The sequence below is a fragment of the Triticum urartu genome, chromosome 3A (assembly GCF_056163025.1).
Source record: "Triticum urartu cultivar PI428250 chromosome 3A, HENAU_Tu73, whole genome shotgun sequence".
Lineage (NCBI taxonomy): Eukaryota > Viridiplantae > Streptophyta > Magnoliopsida > Poales > Poaceae > Triticum > Triticum urartu.
Window position 1 is genome coordinate 287,796,131 of NC_141875.1, and position 21,736 is coordinate 287,817,866.

A 21,736-nucleotide genomic window follows, 5' to 3' on the forward strand; every position below is an offset into this window, starting at 1 on the left:
GAAACTTCAACCCATGAAGGGTAACGCTAGCGTGAGTCCACGGAGGGCTCCATCCACGAAGGGTCCAGGAAGAAGCAACCTTGTCTATCCCACCATGGTCATCGCCAATGAAGGACCTGCCTCAGTCGGGTAGATCTTCACGAAGTAGGCGATCTCCTTGCCCTTACAAACTCCTTGGTTCAATTCCACAATCTTGATGGAGTCTCCCAAGTGACACCTAACCAATCTAGGAGACACCACTCTCCAAAAGGTAGATGGAGTGTTGATGATGAACTCCTTGCTCTTGTGCCTCAAATGATAGTCTCCCCAACACACAACTCTCTCTCACAGATTTGGATATGGTGGAAAGTTGATTTGAGTGGAAAGCAACTTGGGGAAGGCTAGAGATCAACATTCTTGTGGTTGGATTGGAATGTCTTGGTATCAACACATGAGTAGGTGGTTCTTTCTCAGAAAATGAGTAGTGGAAGTGTAGGCACGTTCTTATGGCTCTCTATATATAGCCTCCACACAAAAGATAACCGTTACACGCAATTTGTCAAAGTCGGTGGGACCAAATAATGAAACTCGGTCAGCCCGATATGGTTAAAAATATGAACGTTAGGCTCTTCGGTCGGACCGACATGATCAACTTGGTGGGACCGATGCGTTAGGGTTATGGAATAACTTGATGTTGGTTTGACCGATTACTTCAACTCGATGAGACCGAGTGCAGTAATAAGTAAACAGAGAGTTGGTCAGGCAAACTCGATGGGACCGACCGCTCATTTCAGTGAGACCAAAACGTTACGAAAAGGAAATAGAGAGTTTGCAATGCAAACTCGGTGGGACCGATCACTCATCTTGGTTGGACCAAAATGTTACGAAGGGAAATAGAGAGTTTGCAATCGCATCTTGGTGAGACTGAGATCCCCATCAGTGAGACCGAACTGATTAGGGTTTATGGCTATGGCCATGTCAAGAGAACTCGATGGCGTCGGATAGATCAAATTGGTGGGGCCGAGTTTGACTTTAGGTTTAGGACATATGTGGAAATGAGAAAGTGGTAGAGGGCTTTTCGAGCATATCACTAAGCATTTTGAGCAAGCAAGTCATTAAGCAACACCTCATCCCCTTTTAATACTATTGGCTTTTCCTATGGACTCAATGTGATCTTGGATCACTAGAATGAAAATGTAGAGTCTTGAGCTTTTGCCAATATGTGTCCTTAGCATTTTGAGGAGTCCACATCTGTAGTCCATGCCATGCCAATCATTGAACTTTCTAAAATGATTAGCTTGAAAGAATATTAGTTCAATGAGCTATATATTGTTATGAATTACCAAAACCATCCAGGGATTAGTTGCACTTTCAATCTCCCCCTTTTTGGTAATTGATGACAACATATAGATCAAAGCTTTGAAAAATTATAACAAGAATGAAATACATCGTCACTTTGAGAAGTGTGTGATAAGCAAGAGCTCCCCCTAAATTTGTGCATTATTTAAAATTTGCTTTGAATGCAAATGCATAATCGATTAGGATCATGGGTTATTCTTCCATGTCACATACATCTTGGTGGAGCACTCAAAATGATAGAATATGGAATATGCATTCATCACGACAAATGTGATAGATCATACACAAGATATAAGAGATATCATCATTCAAGCATATCATAATGAAGCAAAGTATGATTCACCACATGATCATAGAACTATCTCACACACACAAAAGTAAAGTATCACCAAAACAAGCAAGCAAATAAAGTAGCAATGGAGGCAAAAAGGAGCAGAGCACTCTCTGTCTCGAAGCCTATGATCTATGCACTTTCTCCCCCTTTGGCAAGAAGTTACCAACAAGCTTGAAAATGCATAGTTCTATGCGGCTCTCTAAGCTTGATCTCCGGGAGCACCGGAGTGCAAAGGTGGCGTGGAGAGGAGTCCTGCAATGAATGCATCTGTAGAGGTCTGAGGAGCTGGTGGAGTTGCAACTAGAAGGGCAACTGAGGCTGTGGCTGCAGGAGATGAAGTTGTTGCACTAGTGTCTGTCACTGGCACTGCTGCAGACCACTGTCTTCTGGGAACCCTCATATATCCATATGTGGTAGTCTTGTCCCTCCTGTCCTCATGTTCTTCTTGAATCTTCTCCACAGAAGTCTGAATCTCTATAACCTTGACATCTAGATCATGTATTTTTGTCTCGATAATCCTTTCAATACTCTCTTGATTTTGAGTCAGGGTGCCCAAACCTTTCTCAATCCTCAAAGTAGCCTGAATGAGATAGCCAAGTTGATCTTGTTTGGACTTGAGAAATACTTGGGATGCCTCTTCAGCACTAGGTGTCTTGGCTGCCTTCTTTGCTTTTGCTTTTTCTCTCTTCTCCTTAGCCTCGATTGATGTAGGATGTGAAGCATCCATGACAACCGTGTTATCCTCATGATCAGGCCTCAAAGGAAGGTTCTCCTTATCTAGGAGATACATGCCTTTGCCCATCTTGGAGTTGATGAGCATTTGAATGTGTGGAGCATAGCCACATGATCTCTTTTGATCTTTTGTAGTCCTTTTGATTGTTTCAACTATCAAGCTCATCACCTTTAATTTCTATGGCACATCAAACATTTGAAGCAAGTTTATGGAGGGGCCTCTGATCATCCTGTGATCTCCTAACTTGGGCATCAAGGTGTGCGTCAATATAGTGTTCATGGTGGCCAATCTAGACAACAGATAGTACACTGAGCCTAGCTTGTGTGTCTCTAAGGCCTTGATGAAACCCCTGACTTGATGCAATCTCCCATCAAATTATGAGTCTTGGGTGCTGGTGCAGCATCTTCTTCATCACCCTCTTCCTCATCTGATTGGAACATCATAGATGGCTTACCAATAACTCTAGCCATGGTCTTCTTGACCCTTTCCTTCCTTTTCTTGCCTCCAGCAGCCTCTTCTTCAGTTGACTTGGAGACTTCAAGAGTACAGGCTCTCGCTTTGGGCATTGGCACTCTCTTGGCAGGAGCTTTCGATGCAATCCAGTATTGGTCGAAGCTGCAGTGCCAAACTCTTTCTTGACAACCTGCTTCTTAGAGGTAACTTCCTCCTCAACAGCCACATAGTCCTCATCTTTAGAATCTAAACTTGTCTTATTCCTTGTTCTTGTTGCTGCTTTGGGCAAGTTGCTTGAGGTGCTTCTCCTACCCTCGTCATAGCTGCCAGAGGGACTAGTGCCTTCACTCAAGTTATCCTGTTCCTCGGATCTGTTCTGGCCGTCACACTGGTCTGACATGGCTGACACTGAAAGTTGAAAGCTGACCATGTGAAGGGATATAATTGAGATAGAGTGGATGAGCATCTCAAAGTGCAGAGATTTACAAAATAATTGAGTCAAAAACTTAGATTAATTTTCTACATAAAGCATTTTGGAGCTATCGATTTGTAAAACTCGGCGACACCGAAGCAATATTAGAGTCTAAACTAGTGGAATCGGTCAGACCGAGGCACAGTTCGGTGACTCCGAGATTGCTAGGGTTTCACAGAGAATCGAACTTGGTGACACCGATTTGTAAGTTTCGGTCAGACCGAAAATCACAAGTGCAATGGCCTAGGCCAAATCGGTGAGACCGATTTCTACAATTCGGTCGGTCCGAGATGAGTTCGGCAGAAACCTAACCGTAAAACTTTGAATCAAAACTAATCTAGAGGAAGTTTTTGCTGGATAGAATAATCTCATACGTGGCATGAACCATGGCACTGTCTTCGTGCTAAGAATCGGAGTGAGAAAGCACAAAGAATCGAACTCATACCCTAACTTGGCGATGAGCTCGCTACGGCGACAAGGGTGGCGGAGATTTCCGTTGATGGCGGCGGAGACTAGTAGCGGGGGGTCACTGGCGATGAGGAGATGATGCGGAGACCTCGAGTCGGCAGAGCTGGATAAGCGCGGGTGAAGGGTTTCAGAGGAATTTCCAAATTTTGACCCATGGGTATATATATCCATACCCTGTCGGTGTGACCAAGTGGAACAACTCGGTAGCACCGAGATGCAGAATTGCAAGCGGTTACTGAAACTCGGTGTGACCGAATTTTTTAAATCGGTTGCACCGAGATTGAAACCTATATCGACTTAATGAACTCGGTATGACCGAAAGGAATGAATCAGTTAGACAAAAATTCATAGAGAGGTTTTGGAAGTTTAACTCTATGACAAATCAGTGGCTTCGAGTGCTCCTCACCCAGAGGGTTCGAATCTGACTTGGTCAAACTTTGTGATGTAGCATGAATAGAGTTTGAGACGAGAAAAGCATAGATAACTAGAGGAAGTTCTTAGGCATTATTGTCCATCCATTTGGCAAAACAAAAGACCAAACACTCAAAGCAACAAATGGATGTTCTCGAATGAGAAAAATATGCACTCAACATGCTCACACAATAAGATGGCAAATGAAATATGTGGCAAAGCATGCACAAACACTCTAGCATCTATCAAGCAATTGGCAATGCCTAGGTCATCTATATATGTGTATATTGACTGAGGAGTCAAATGAGAACATTTGATCGTAGGTCATATTCATCGTTTAAGCACAAGTGGGGTTACCACTTTTACATAAAGCATTGTTGTGTTCACACAATTAGAATTGTTTTAGCTCAACTCTTAGAGTAAAGCTCCTCCTAGATGTGATATCCCCCCTAAGAGGGATGAACTAACCTTGGGTTTTGTCGATGATGACTTCATGTAGGTGTTAAAGATGTAGATGCTCAATGTTGATGTAGATCATTTGGAGCAATCCATTGGAGTGAGTTGCACTTTCAATACCAACAAGAGGGTTTGTGACTCCTTGAACTAGTGCAATTTGGAAAAGTTGACACTCATTCTTGCCAAAATGAATATGAGTGAAGTATGTTAGCAGAGTCGCCCTGAAGAACTCTCTAGTACTTCTTCTTAGGCATCCACATCATCTTGATGGGAATCCTTGGAGTTGTAGTCGTACTTGATGAGGTAGAACTTGATGTAGTATTGGGAACCCACTTGACCAAGGCCATATGAGCTTCCTCAAATGCAACAATATCCTCTTGAAGCTTGTGGTCTTGTGGTGGAAGATCATCTTGAGCTTGTGTCCCCTAAAGGAACTAGGATCATACTTCTCTTGTTGAGGAACAAACTTCGTCTTGGAGTATTGATCTTATTCCCACTCAACTCCATTGGCATTGAACTTTCATTCAGAACCAACACCTTGATTCTTCAGGTGCCTTCCTTGCTTACGTAAAATTTCCTCAAATTATTTATTTCCGGCAAGGCTGGTGTAAACACCTTTCTCTATAATTACCTTCAATAAGCTATTTTCTTGCTCAAATGTAACTTGGCTAAGAGAATCATTAGTGGAATCAGTAGAACTACTAGAAGCAACAATATTGGATCTAACATGATTATTGTTACTACTAGAAGAAGAATCTTTCTTGCCCTTATTGCTAGATTTTACTTCTGGCATGTAACTAGACAAGACTAAACGCTTGGCAATGTGAGAAGAACTTTTCTTACGAAGATCATCATTGATTGCTTTTAAGAACCCATGCTCTTGCTCTAGGTTGAGATTTTCAAAGTGTAGCTTCTCATGAGTCTTTAAAGATCTCGATGATCTTCTAAGGTAGTTTCATGAGCTAACTTAAGAGTATTTAGTTCTTTAGTTAGACGCTCAATATCCTTCTTATCGTCATTCATTTTATCTTTATTAGCATGATTAATAGCAAGTTCATCATAGTTTTCATCACTAGAGTTGTCAACAAGTAAATCATCATCACCTAGAAAATCATCTTCATTACTATTGAAATCAACATACTCGGGGTGTGATGCCTTTGGGCCTTTAGCCATGAAGCATCTTCCAATTCCTTCATTTGGTGAGTCAAATATGCCATGGGAGTTGGTTGACACAAGTGCTAGACCGGCAATGCCTTCATCTTGAGTCTATTTGGAGTCAAAGTGGTAACTTCTCTCGGAGTGGTTGTCGAAGTTGGAACCGGACACCCATTCACCAACATGAGCTTGATGTCTTCCTTTCGTATATCTCCTGGATGACGTGTCCTTCCTTTCTGAATCCTCGCTTCTGCAAGAGGTTCTTCGTTCATAACGATCATCTCTACCCCTTCTCTCCCTTGGAGGTGATTCTTCTCTTCTGCTTCTCCTTTTAGGTGAGTCTTCTCTTCTTTTGGAGGGAGCCGTACACTCATAGGAGTATTGTCTGGGTCTTCCACGATTGTAGCAATTGCGTTCACGACTAGAAGATCGTTTGTCATTGTAGGACCTTGACTTGGAACTTCTTTCTTTGCTTCTACTCATTTAGAACTTGTCGAAGTACTTCACCATTAAGCTCAATTCCTCATTGAAGACTTGTTTTCTCACTTTATGATGTAGGAGCATCACATGAAGCTTTGTAAGCGCCACTTGACTTGTTGTGAAGCTCTTCTATATCCTTAAGTGACATCAGATGAGCAACAATTCTACCAATGACTTCCCTTGGCTTGCGATCTTTGCAATTGGGCATCATTTGGATCAATGTGCACACGGTATCATATATTCCATGCAAGGCTCTTAGGATCTTCTTGATGATGAATTTATCGGTCATCTCTTCACTCCCTAATCCGACGATCTCATTTGAGATGAGAGCAAATCTATAGTACATTTCAGCAACACCTTCACCATCCTTCATTTTGAACTTGTCAAGTTGACTTTGAAGCACATCCAACTTGGATTCCTTGATGGAGTCGGTACCTTTGTGCATATCAATCAAAGTATCCCAAATTTCCATTGCATTCTCAAGATGGCTGATTTTTTTTCGAATTCTTCGGGGCACAAACCATTGAAGAGGATATCGCAAGCTTGAGCTTTGTATTGCAACATCTTAAATTCTTCAGCGGTTGCTTCACGATTCGGTTCCCTTCCATCAAAGAATTCACCTTGCAAGCCAATGCACACAATAGCCCAAACGGCAGGGTTATGTCGAAGAATATGCATTTTCATCTTATGCTTCCAACTAGAAAAATTTGTACCATCAAAGTAAGGACCGCTACGGTGGTAATTTCCCTCAATATACGCCATACTCTCCTAGGTTTTGAAACCAAGGCTATGATCACCAAATCTATGGAAATCAAGTCGAATGGAGACCAAAGATCTGATACCACTTGTAGGGTCGAAAGTATGTCTAGAGGAGGGGTGATTAGACTACATGACCAAATAAAAATCTAGCCTTTTCCCAATTTTATGGCTTGGCAGATTTTAGCAATTGAACACAAGTCAATAATAGACCTACACATGCAATTCTAAGAGTATAGCAGCGGAATATCAATCATTGCATATGAAGGTAAAGGGGAGGAGTTATGTAGACACGGAGATTTTTGGCATGGTTCCGATAGGTGGTGATATCATACATCCATGTTGATGGAGACTTCAACCCACGAAGGGTAATGGTTGCGCGAGTCCACAGAGGGCTCCACCCACGAAGGGTCCATGTAACAGCCCCAAAATTGGGTTATCAATTTTTGTGTTGTTATTCCTTCCTGGCACTCATTCTTCAAAAAAATTCTCCTGAATTTCTTGGATGACTCTGAAAATTCTTGTCATTTTCAACCTTTCCAAAAACCTTCCTCATGTATTTGTCAATGGGCAAGCCCTCATCTACATCATCTCAAACCCTAATTCCAAATTTTTGGGATTTGGATATCTCCTTTGTGCTTACAAGGGAGCCATCATTTTTCTTGATCTGTTGATCCTCCCAATTGTTACCACACATCCTCCCATCTTTCTAAAACTTGGATATGCAAAAATATTGCTAAGTCCCATGCAATATTTTTGAATTGTGATTTATTCCTTTTCTTTCCTTTTTGAGGAATAAAATCCGAAGGCACAACTAGACATCTCCTAAAATCATGAGAATTGGTGGAATTGATGCTTATGCCTAATCCAAGCTCTCGCAAATATATTGGCCATAATTAAATCAGGAAAATTGCCTTTTCCTATTTAATGCCAATATTGCATTTCTGCCATTTTCCAAAGGAACTACCATTTTTCTAGCAGGGAAAATTCCCATATAAATTGTGGAGCTTGTCCTTGCTATATAATCACTAATTACATCCTTATCTCATGTTCCTCAGATCAAAAATTGGGCACATGATCCAATGCAAGTCTCTCCCTTTTTTGACATTTTGCAAAGGAAGTGCTTTATTCATAACTCCAATTGAGCTGCAATTTAGCAGGGTGATTAACATGGATAAATAACCCACGGATGCCAAATATGAGCTAAATCCATTCATCCTAGATCCCTGTGCAATTTCTTCAAAGTTTCTGACCAGAACACAACTTTCTGAAGGAAGTACCTTCATAAGAGTTCCAAATTTGATGAAACTTTTCCATCCTCTCAAGTATCTCAAATCATTAGTCTCCCCCTGAATTCAGTTCATTTCATTGAACTATGTGAGCACAGGAGCAATTCTTTATTTCTGTCGAAACTTTCAGTTTGTAAAGCTAGTATATTTTATCTTGCTCTAGTTTGGCTGAAACTGTTTCCAGACCTTCTCCTATCCATATTATCCCTCTCCACAAGATTTTGGCTTATTTCAGTTAGCCATTTTCCTTGAGGAATTTTCTCAAGTTTCTGGACAGAGGAGATGTTTGTGAAACTAGTACCATTTTGGCAAGTCCATTTGGTATGATAATTTTACAGCATCATGGTATGTACAAATCATCAGGCTTTGCCATGTTTTAGCTAAATTCATCACTCCTAGTGAGTTCTTCTTCCTGATTTAGTTTCTGGGTCAGTTTTAGCAGTTGCACAATAACTATTCTAAATACTTGACCAAATGACCTCATAATTTACAAGACCGTAGTCCTTTCTACCCTAAACCTCTCAGACATCAATTTTACCTTTTACCCTCTCTGGTTTACTCTCTAGAGTGTGGCCAAGTTTGTAGCAGTAAACTTGTGGAGCTTGGTTTACTCTACTCCCTGTGTCTTTGCTCGTTTCTTTGCCATGGTAACACTATCTCTTCGAAGTACTACGCAGTAGACATGAGATTACATCAGCAAAAACTCCAGAGCATGCTTTGTCCACGGTGACCATGGGCAATGCCAGCCAAAATGGTGGTCTATCCACTATTCGAGTTGGCATCGCTGCCCCGACCGGTTCTGGTCTCGCCATCGATGCCTAACAACTCCCCCTCGACGTCTCCTTCCCCCTGGACCTCTGGCCCCTTCGTTTTCTTCTCCGGCGAGTCGTGCCATTGACCAAACAGTGAGCACCCCTATGCACCGTCGCTTTCCTCCCAGATGTCCGCTTCCTCCTTTCGTTCCTGAGTGCCTCTCATCTCCGTTAGCCTCTGCTGCTCGTCTTGATCCTCTTCGTCGCCTTCCCGCCGCTTCCCATAAGCCTTGGCCGCGCCTGCCGACACCGTGTCATCGCCGCCGCACGGACACGTCGCCCGCCGCGTGCCACCACCCCCTCCTTCCCAATCTCTCCCCGTGGCTATAAATAGCAACCCCGAGCTCTCTCGCAGTCCTCAAGCCTTCCCAAGCCACTCGCCCCTCCCCGGAGTCGCTCTCTGACCACCACCGTCGTCATAGCCGCTGCCTCGGGTCTCACCTAATTTCGGTGTTCTCGAGCTCCCCTCACTGTTCCTCCACCACCACCGCATCCCCCATTCTCCGGCAAGCCTCCGCGTGGCCTCGGCCTCTTCCCTTCCCCACCGTAGCGCTGTCCACCGGCGGTCGAATCCACTCTCCGCTGTGGGCCGTGCAGCTCCCTCCCTGGTGTTCCTCGGCGGAAGATAGCACCACCCTATGGTGCCCCTCGCCGTCCTGAGCTTTTTGGTAGGCCGCCCGTCCGCTGCCATGGCCGGACATGCCGGCAAGCACCGTCGGGGCGGGCGTCCCCCTCGGCCAGGTGCACATCAAGCGGGAGGAAGAAGAAGCCAGCTAGGCGGGCCCCACCCCTTGCGGGTCCCCCTCGCCAGCGACCCCCCGTTGACCCCACCTCGCCGCGTCATCTAACTGGCGGCGCCCCGGGCTGTTTTCCATTTTTGGAACCCTGAAGGCGCATTCCCTAGAGTGCGCTTTCCCTCAGCCGAAAGCATATTCCTCCTCTTGTTCGGGCCAGAATGCGCTTTCCTCTCTGGAGAGCGTATTTATGAGAAATACGCGATCTGTTTTTCTGCCAGGGGCCAGTTTGTAATGATTTCCTTTACAGATAGGTCCCTGGTAGTTAAGCAATCCTATCTTTTTACCCGTAGCTCCAAATGAGGTGATTCCAACGCTCAATTTCTCTGTTCGTCGAGCCCTTTTTGATGGGACCATTTTCTTGATGTTTGCGTATTCTGAAAATGACCATTTTGCCCTTTCCAGTAAACAGCCCCCTCCGAGAGAGAACTGTTTTTGGCAAATCATTCCGAGATTGTTCCGCACTTCTTCCCGGAGTATTTGTCAACCCCCAGGCAAGCCAACCTCTTATCATGAGCCCCGGACTTGCATGTTGAATTTGCTTGCACGTTGTGTGTGTAGTTACAGTTGCTATTTACCGTTTTTATCTGTAGTTATTCTGTTATAATTTTCCTTCCTGCTTATGTTTTCATGATATCTTTTGCCATACTAATTAGAATGTTAGTATCAATATTGCTTGGAGTTTTAGGACTTATATTTGGATGACTATGTGGATGACATGTCGCCTTTGGATTCTTAGTGACTAGTATGACTATGTTCATGATGGTATTATGCTTTGGAGTATTACTTTGGATATCATGTTGCCTTTGGATTTGTAGTGGCTATTATGATAGCTATGATGATTGTAATGCACCATGGATATGCTAGTACTTAGTATTGTCATGTTCTTTATGCTGTAGTTGTTCACTTGAGAAGTTCTGTATTTTATTAAAACATTGGTATGATGCATGTTCATTGTTGCATCCATGTTCATGATGATGGAGAAGGAAATAAAATGACATAATAACAACAACCTACTCCGTCATCGATGGGATCGAGTCATAGTGCCACCAAATCGAACTTTTATAGTGCAGCCACATTTTGCCTTTATGAGAAGGCCTTAATGTGATCTAGTGGCGTGCCTCTCGCCGGTGCCTCCAAAGAGGGAAGGTTATGGGCGCGTGCTACCCTGATCAGGTAGGAGGACATAACCTTGTGTGCCCGTTGTTGAGATTTTTCGTACCGGTCCCTGTGAGGGACGTTTTGGCCACGACGGTGGTCGTTGTGTCTTTGGTAGACACGGGGCCACCCAGGACTAGACCAGTGGCGAAGTTAGTCGAAGTGGCCGGGAGAGTGTCATGGCAGTAGGTCAGTTTCGTCGGAATGTCGTTGGTCCACCCGAATGGGATAACGAGGCCATGGGTTCTGTGGTGTGGTTACAGTGTGCTACCTCTGCAGAGTGTGTATCAATTCTATCGATAGCAACACAGTTCGTAGTAGGTCACACTATTAGGTCTTGGTCGGAATGGAGGATAAACCTGAGATAATTAAGTAAATTAATGTGATAACAAGAATGTGGTGACTTGGACTATGAGATAGTCGATGTTTTGGATGTGATCACGAGATGAGGTCTCGGTGAATGTTGGACCAAGTGTTGGTCGGGGTTATGATCGCCGGAAACATCACCATTTGTTTACAAGGCAACCTGTTGGTAAGAGAGTCCGAGGGACTCAGTGCACGAGTTTGGTTGCATTACATGAGTAATATGTTGTTATTTTCATATAATAACCATGTCAAAACAGTAGATGATTTCATAGAGTTAACATGTTGTGTCTACATTGAATATGATCGGTAGTTTATTTTTCAGCATAGTTTCATGATGACATGTCATACTTGGATTGATTATGCCATGATTGAGATGATATGCTATGTTTTACTATCGCCATGTTAGAAGCATGTTTTGATATGCCATGTGATTACCATGATTAGTAAATGCTATGATGTTGTTCAGGCTTAATTATCATTAACATGCCATGTTCAGTAATTGATATGAGAAAGGTTGTTGCATGCGCTTGGTTCTTGCTTTGTCTTCTGCTTGTTTGGATGCTATATAATAGGTTGTCTTGCAAGTACATTCAATGTACTGACCTGGCATGTCATGCCAGTTTTGTAGGTCATACCCGGAGTGTTCGATTGACCCGTCGTGCTAGGACGAAACCTTGCCAGTCCTGTGAGTTGTGGAGCCCAGCCAGAGTTGTTGTGCTGCCAAACCAAGACTTCCGCCACCATTTAAATAAGTTTCCACTGCCATTTAAATAGCCTTAGAGCTATGCCAGATAATTGTATTCATCAATGATGTAATCCTTCATACATTTATTTGATGAATATTCTTGTACCTGGAATGTTGTATTATCGACCTGTCATGCGTCAGGTGTTATCCTGGGCTGACGTGCGAAGGCCCCCTACTCCATGCGGATCGGGGTGCCACAATCCACGAAGAAGCAAGGTTGGCTATCCCACCATGGACATCACCCACTAAGGACTTGCCTCACTCAGGTAGATCTTCACGAAGTAGGCGATCTCCTTGCCCGTACAAACTCCTTGGTTGAACTCCACAATCTTGATGGAGGCTCCCAAGTGACACCTAACAAATCTAGGAGACACCACTCTCCAAAAGGTAATAGATGGCATGCTGATGATGAACTCCTTGCTCTTATGATTCAAATGATTGTCTCCCCATCACTCAACTCTCTCTCTCACAGATTTGGATATGGTGGAAAGATGATTCGAGTGGAAAGCAACTTGGGGAAGGCTGTAGAGATCAAGATTCTTGTGATTGGATTGGAATGTCTTGGTCTCAACACATGAGTAGGTGGTTCTCTCTTAGAAAATTAGTAGTGGAAGTGTAGGCATGTTCTGATGGCTCTCTCTCAAATGGAGACGAGGGTGGAGGGGTATATTTAGCGTTCACACAAAATCTAACCATTACACATGATGACCCTCAAGTATAGGGGATCTACCGTAGTCCTTTCGATAAGTAAGAGTGTCGAACCCAACAAGGAGCAGAAGGAAATGATAAGCGGTTTTCAGCAAGGTATTCTCTGCAAGTACTGAAATAAGTGGTAACAGATAGTTTTGTGATAAGGTAAATTGTAACGAGCAACAAGTAACAAAAGTAAATAAAGTGCAGCAAGGTGGCCCAATCCTTTTTGTAACAAAGGAAAAGCCGGAACAAACTCTTATAATAGGAAAAGCGCTCCCGAGGACACATGGGAATATCATCAAGCTAGTTTTCATCACGTTCATATGATTCGCGTTCGATACTTTGATAATTTGATATGTGGGTGGACCGGTGCGTGGGTGCTGTTCTTACTTGAACAAGCATCCCACTTATGATTAACCTCTATCGCAAGCATCCGCAACTACAACAAAAGTATTAAGGTAAACCTAACCATAGCATGAAACATTTGGATCCAAATGAGCCCCTTACGAAGCAACGCATAAACCAGGGTTTAAGATTCTGTCACTCTAGCAACCCATCATCTACTTATTACTTCCCAATGCCTTCCTCTAGGCCCAAATAATGGTGAAGTGTTATGTAGTCGACGTTCACATAACACCACTAGAGGCTAGACAACATACATCTTATCAAAATATCAAACGAATACGAAATTCACATGACTACTCATAGCAAGACTTCTCCATTGTCCTCAGGAACGAACGTAATTACTAACAAAGCATATTAATGTTCATAATCAGAGGGGTAATAATATGCATATAGGATCTGAACATATGATCTTCCACCAAATAAACCAACTAGCATCAACTACAAGGAGTAATCAACACTACTAGCAACCTACTAGCACCAATCCCGGACTTTGAGACAAGAATTGGATACAAGAGACGAACTAGGGTTTGGAGATGAGATGGTGTTGGTGAAGATGTCGATGGAGATTGCCCTCTCCCGATGAGAGGAGCGTTGGTGATGACGATGGCGATGATTTCCCCCTCCCGGAGGGAAGTATCCTGGGCAGAACAGCTCTGCCGGAGCTCTAGATTGGATCCGCCAAGGTTCCGCCTCGTGGCGGCGGAGTCTCGTCCCGAAAAGTTCCTTCTGATTTTTTTCTCATCGATAGACTTCATATAGGAGAAGATGGACGTTGGAGAGCCACCAGGGGGCCCACGAGGTAGGGGGGCACGCCCTAGGGGGGCGCTCCCCCACCCTCGTGAGAAGGGTGTGGGCCCCCTGGCCTTCATCTTTTGCGAGGATTTTTCTTTATTTATTTTAAGACGTCCCGTGGAGTTTCAGGACTTTTGGAGTTGCGCAGAATAGGTATCTAATATTTGCTCCTTTTCCGGCCCAGAATTCCAGCTGCCGGCATTCTCCCTCTTTATTTAAACCTTGTAAAATAAGATAGAATAGCCATAAGTATTGTGACATAAAGTGAAATAACAGTCCTTAATGCAATAAATATTGATATAAAAGCATGATGCAAAATGGACGTATCAACACACAATTTGCCAAACTCGGTGGGACTGAATAGTGAAACTCGGTCAGACCGATATGGTTCAAAATGTGAATGTTAGACTTTTCGGTGGGACCGACATGATCAACTCGATGGGACCGATCCGTTAGGGTTAGGGCATAACTTGAGCCCAGTTTGACCGATTACTTGAGCAAACAGAGAGTTGGTCAGGCAAACTCGATGGGACCGATCGAGCATTTCGGTGAGACCGAAACAATATGAAAAGGAAATTGAGAGTTTGCATGGCGAGCTCGGTGGGACCGATTGCTCATCTCGGTTGGACCGAAACGTTACGAAGGGAAACAGAGAGTTTGCAATCGCATCTCAGTGAGACTGATATCTTTATCGGTGAGACCGAACTAATTAGGGTTTATGGCTATGGCTATGTCAAGAGAACTCGGTAGTGCCGGATAGATCAAATCGGTGGGGCCGAGTTTGACTTTATGTTTGGGACATATGTGGAAATGAGAAAGTGGTCGAGGGCTCTTGGAGCATATCACTAAGAATTTTGAGCAAGCAAGTCATTAAGCAACACCTCATCCCCTTTTAATAGTATTGGCTTTTCTTGTGGACTCAATGTGATCTTGGATCACTAGAATGAAAATGTAGAGTATTGGGCTTTTGCAAATATGTGTCCTTAGCATTTTGAGGGGTCCACATCTCTAGTCCATGCCATGCCAATTACTGAACTTTCTTAAATGATTATCTTGAAATAATATTAGTTCAATGAGATATATGTTGTTATGAATTACCAAAACGACACAGGGATTAGTTGCACTTTCAGCGTGCGAACACGTGGAAGCTATATCGTCAGGCCTACAATATGGATCTATTAGACATGACATCTAGTGAGTCCCGCATAGTACTCGAGAAGTCTTTGGGGGCATGCGGCCATTTATCCACCGGGCAAGCCAACCACCCCACACCGTTTGCACACCTTACTCGTCCCCGTCTTCTACCTTACAACAGTTCACTCCCAGTCGTCCTGTCCTTTCACATTACACTAGTTCAACTTCTCCTAACCAGCCTCCAAAATCCATGGCCTCCCAAATCTCCATGATCACCGCTGATTACCAGGTAAAAACCATCACCGGCGATGGGTTCATCGTCATCTACACCGTAGATCCACGACGATGGAAGCATGCCTTGCTCGCTTCCTACGCATGTTCAAAAGTTCAAAGGATGAGTGGGTTGTTGGGCTATATGTTGAGAACACCATAGTGCTGGAAAGTGAGAAGCTTCTAAAGGAGGCAGAGAAGAAGAAGACCGCCGTGATCCAGGTTTGCATACATAACGTGTGCTCGGTCTACTACATATGCCATGCCGATGTTAGGTGCCAGGAATTTGAGTTCTTCCTCAAGGACAAAAGAGTGAAATTCGTTACTGTAGACTTTATGAACGACAGGATAGTCCTGTGTCGGATAGGTCTCGTTGTAGGCCAGCCCTTCGATCTCCAATAGGCAAGCCCGGTGTCCTCCTCTCGGCATTCAATGCTCACCCTGGCAGCAGCCATGATTGATCCTTCGTATGCTCAACTAAAGAAACCTGACCAGGAGTTTCATTGTGCATGGGAGTCGAAGACAATAGATGAAGATCACATCCTGTACGCAGCAACATATGCCTACGTTGTTTTAAATATCCACAAGGGTTGGATCAAGAAGCAGAGTGTAGGATCAAAAGTATGTCTAGCAGGGGTGATTAGACTACTTGACCAAATAAAAATCTAGCCTTTTCCAAATTTTAAGTCTTGGCAAATTTTTAACAACTTAGCACAAGTCAAGCAATCAACCTACACATGCAAATCTAAGAGTATAGCAGCGGAATCTAAAACATTGCACATGAAGGTAAAGGGAGGAGTTTGGAGGGAGCAAACACAATATAGACATGGAGATTTTTGGCGTTGTTCCGATAGGTGGTGCTATCATACATCCACATTGATGGAGACTTCAACCCACGAAGGGTAACGGTTGTGCGAGTCCACGGAGAGCTCCACCCACGAAGGGTCCACGAAGAAGCAACCTTGTCTATCCCACCATGGCCATCGCCCACGAAGGACTTGCCTCACTAGGGTAGATCTTCACGAAGTAGGCGATCTCCATGCCCTTACAAACTCCTTGGTTCAACTCCACAATATTGACGGAGGCTCCCAAGTGACACCTAACCAATCTAGGAGACACCACTCTCCAAAAGCTAATAGACCATGTGTTGATGATGAACTCCTTGCCCTTGTGCTTCAAATGATAGTCTCCCCAACACTCAACTCTTTCACAGAGATTTGGATTTCTTGGAAAGATGATATGAGTGGAAAGCAACTTCGAGAAGGATAGAGATCAAGGTTCAAATGGTTGGAATGGATTATCTTGGTCTCAACACATGAGTAGGTGGTTCTCTCTCAGAAAATGAATGCTGAAGTGTAGGCACGTTCTGATGGAAGGGTGGAGGGGTATATATAGCCTCCAAACAAAATCTAACCATTACGCACAATTCACCAAAATCGATGGGACCGGATCTGAAAACTCGGTCGGACCGATTCAGTTCAAAATGTGAACGTCGGGCTTTTCGGTGGGACCGACGTGTCAACTTGGTGGGACCGATTTCATTAGGGTTAGGGCATAACGTAATCTCGGTGCGAACGATTACACAAACTCGGTGGGACCGATTTTGGTAATGAGCTAACCAGAGAGTTGGTGAGGCAAACTCGATGGGACCGAATAACTCATTTTGGTGAGCCCGAAGCATTACAAAAGGGAAACACATAGTTTGCATTGCGAACTCAGTGGGACCGATCGCTCATCTCGGTTGGACCGAAATGTTACAAAGGGAAACAGATAGTTTGCAATCCCATCGCGGTGAGACCGAGATGCATATTAGTGAGACCGAAGTGACTAGGGTTTGTGGCAGTGGCTATGTTAAGTGAACTCGGTGGCGCCCGATAGAACATTTCGGTGGGGCCGAGTTTGATTTTTGGTTTGGGACATATGTGGAGCATATCACTAAGCATTTTGAGCAAGCAAGCCATTAACCAACACCTCACCCCCTCTTAATAGTATTGGCTTTTCCTATGGACTCTATGTGATCTTGGATCACTACAAGTGAAATGTATAATCTTGAGCTTGAGCCAATATGTGTCCTTAGCATTTTGAGGGGTCCACATTCCTAATCCATGCCATGCAATCATTGAACTTTCTGAAATGGTCATCTTGAAATAGTATTAGTTCAATGAGCTATATGTTGTTTGTAATTACCAAAACCACCCAGTTATAGTTGCACTTTCAATCTCCCCCTTTTTGGTAATTGATGACAACATATAGATCAAAGCTTTGACAGATAACAAGAAGATTTAAATACATCGTCGCTTTCAGAAGTATGTGATAAGCAAGAGCTCCCCCTAAATTTGTGCACTATTTAAGATTTGCTTTTGAATGCAAATGCACAGTCGTTTAGGATCATGGGTCACACTTCCATGTCACATACATCTTGGTGGAGTGCTCAAAATGATATGAATTAAAACATGCACTCATCACCAAGCAATGTGAATGATCATATAAGGATATAAACGATAATGTCATCCAAGCAAACATTAAAGTAGCATATGATCAAACACATGTGCATACAAGTATCTCACACAGACATAAAGTATCAACCAAGCACACAATAATGTTCAACCAAAAAGCAAGAGAGACAAAGAAGCAAAACACTCTCTGTCGAAGCCTATGATCTATACATTTCTTCCCCTTTGGCAACAAGTTACCAAAAAGTTTGAAAATGCATAGTGTTATGCGTCTCTCAGGCTTGGTCTTCGGGAGGTGGTGTAGAGAGAACCCCAAGGATGAAGGCATCAGTGGATGATGTTCGAGCTGGTGGAGCAGGTGCTGGAGGTGGTACAGAAGATGTCGCTGGTGCAGATGAAGTAGCTCTTGTATCTGATACTGGCATTGAAGCTCACCTTTGACTCCTTGGCACACACTGAAAAGCATCCGTAGTTGCCTTCCCTCTCTTCTCCTTAGTTTTCTCCTGGAGCTTCTCGACTGCAGTATGTATGTCAGTCACCTTGAGGTCAAGATCATAGAACTTGGTCTCTACGATCCTCCCAAGCTCTCCTAATTCTGAGTCAGGGTGGCCAAGCCCTTCTCAATCCTCAATGTAGCTTGAATTAGATAACCCAATTGATCTTGTTTGCTCTTCAGGAACTCCTGAGATGCTTCCTCAGCACTTGGTATCCTTGCAGCCTTTTCTGCCTTTGCCTTAGCTCTCTTCTCTTGTGCTTGTGCTGATGAAGGTTCATCCTCATTCATCACCACTATGTTATCTTAAAAATCCGGGTAGAAGGGTAAATTCTCCTTGTCCAACAAGTAAGTACATGTGCCCATCTTTGAGTTGATAAGCACCTGAATGTGTGGAGCATACCCACAAGATCTCTTCTGGTCAGTAGCTGTCCTCTTGATTGTCTCCACAATCAGACTCATGACCTTGAATTTTTGTGGTACATCAAAGATTTGCAGCAAGTTGATGGAATGTCCCCTTATCATCTTGTGATATCCAGATTTGGGTAACAGAGTATGCCTTAAGATGGTGTTGATAGTGGGCAGACCAGACAACAGATAGTGCACATATCCAAGCTTGTGTGTCTCCAAAGCTTTATCGGGGTTCTCCTTGTACATATTTGCCACTGAGTTGTGGTCCTTCTTCTTCTTGGTGTACACATCCAAATCATCGTCATGTTCCTCTGGGGCATTGATCAACTTGGCCCATTCATCAACAGTTGATTGGTACCATGTACCTTCAGACATCCACACTATCCTCCCATCTGGATATAAATGAGCAGTGGAGTAAAATTGCATGATTAGCTCAGCATTCCATTTTGTTAGCTTCTTTCCAACAAACTTGTCAACTCCACAAGCTTTGGAGCTTTCACGTACACCTAGGAAGTGATCTTCATTCTCATCAATGAATTCCCAATCAACACATCTCATATCACAGACAATTGGCTTCTTGTCAAGTAGAATGGTCTCATAGAAGTGTTGTTGTTCTTTGGTGTGGAACCTATAGTCCACCATAGTTCTCCTTCTTATAACATATGGATCAGACTGCCTGCAAAGTCTCAATACTGCATCCTTGCTGATGTTCATGTCCTCAGCCACTGGATGAGTGTCATTGTGATTTGGAATCTTGGGTTTTAGTTTCCTAAGCACTTCGGCTTCATCATCTTCTTCTTCAACTTCAGGCACTGGGGCCATGTTCTTCTCTTCAGCAGGAATGTTTCGGGCGCTTCTCTTGCGCTTAGAAGGCTTCTGAGCTTGAGCTGTTGCTTTGGGACCAGTTTTGGGCTTTGATGTTGCAGCCCCTGACTTGATTGCATCTCCCATGAGCTTCTGAGACATGAGTGCTGGAGCATCATCATCTTCCTCTTCATCTTCTCCTGGCTCTCTCATTATGGAGGATCTACCTAGTACTCTGGCAGTGGTCTTCTTGACCCTCTCCTTCCTCTTCTTTCCCTCTCCAGTAGCCTCTCCAGTTGGCTTAGAGGTTTCATGTAACACCCATGATGCGGCTATATCTCCCACGTGTCGAGGCACGACTTAGAGGCATAACCTCATGGTGGTTTAGTCGCAAGTGGGGTAATCTTCACACATCCCTTGTACTGAATAAGAAAGGGATAACGAGTTGGCTTACAATCGCCACTTCACACAAATAACAAGTTAAACATACATCATCCAGAGTACAATCAAAGGTCCGACTACGGAACCAAAATAAAGGAATACAACCCCAAATGCTAGATCCCCGATCGTCCCAACTGGGCTCCACTACTGATCATCAGGAAACGAAACATAGTAACGACCCAGATCCTTGTCGAACTCCCACTTGAGTTCGGTAGCATCACCTGCACTGGTATCATCGGTACCTGCAACTGTTTGGAAGTATCCGTGAGTCATGAGGACTCAGCAATCTCACACCCGCGAGATCAAGTCTATTTAAGTTTATGGGTAGGATAAGGTAGTCAGGTGGAGCTGCGCGAAGCACTAAACAAGTATGATGGCTAACATACGCAAATGAGAGTAAGGTGAGAAGCTACGCAATGGTTGAAAAGCTATAAGTGATCAAGAAGTGATCCTGAAACTACTTATGTTCAAGCATAACACAATACCGTGTTCACTTCCCGGACTCCGCCGAAAAGAGACCATCACGGCTACACACGCGGTTGATTCATTTTAATTAAGTCAAGTGTCAAGTTCTCTACAACCAGATATTAAAAAATTCCCATCTGCAACATAACCACGGGCACGGCTCTCGAAAGTTTATACCTGCAGGGGTGTCCCAACTTAGCCCATCACAAGCTCTCATGGTCAACGAAGGATATTCCTTCTCCCGAAAAGACCCGATCAGTCTCGAAATCCCGGTTACATAACATTTCGACAATGGTAAAAGAAGACCAGCAAGACCACCCGACTGTGCCAAAAAATCCCGATAGGAGCTGCACATATCTCATTCTCAGGGCATACCGGATGAGACAAGCTACGAGTTTCCCCGAGGTGACCCCGCAGGCGGCTCGGTTCGTACCAACACTTACAGGAGCACTGGCCCTGGGGGGGGTTAAAATAAAGATGACCCTTGGGCTCGTGAAAACCTAAGGGAAAAGTCTTAGGTGGCAAATGTTAATACCAACGTTGGGCCTTGCTGGAGGAGTTTTATTCAAAGCGAACTGTCAAGGGGGTCCCATAACCCCAACTGCGTAAGGAACGCAAAATCAAGGAACATAACACCGATATGACGGAAACTAAGGCGGCAAGAGTGGAACAAAATACCGGGCAAAAGGACAAGCCTTCCACCGTTTACCAAGTATATAAATGCATTAATTAAAATAAGAGATATTTTCATATCCCAACATATCCATGTCCCAAACATGGAACAAACTTCAACTTCACCTGCAACTAGCAATGCTATAAGAGGGGCTGAGCAAAAGCGATAACTTAGCCAAACAACGGTTTGCTAGGAAGGTGGGTTAGAGGCTTGGCATGGCAATATGGGAGGCATGATATAACAAGTGGTAGGTAGAATGACATAGCGATAGAACAAACAACTACCAAAGCAAAGATAGAAGTGATTTAGAGGGTATGGTCATCTTGCCTGTGATGCTCTCAGAGTTGTCGAAAGTTTGATCCTCGTTAGCATACTCAAAAGGTTCCTCATTCATGTACACTTCTCCTGGCTCTACCCAAAGCAAGAACACAATCAATGGAACAACAATCAATCACGGTGCAATGCACAAGCAACATGATGCA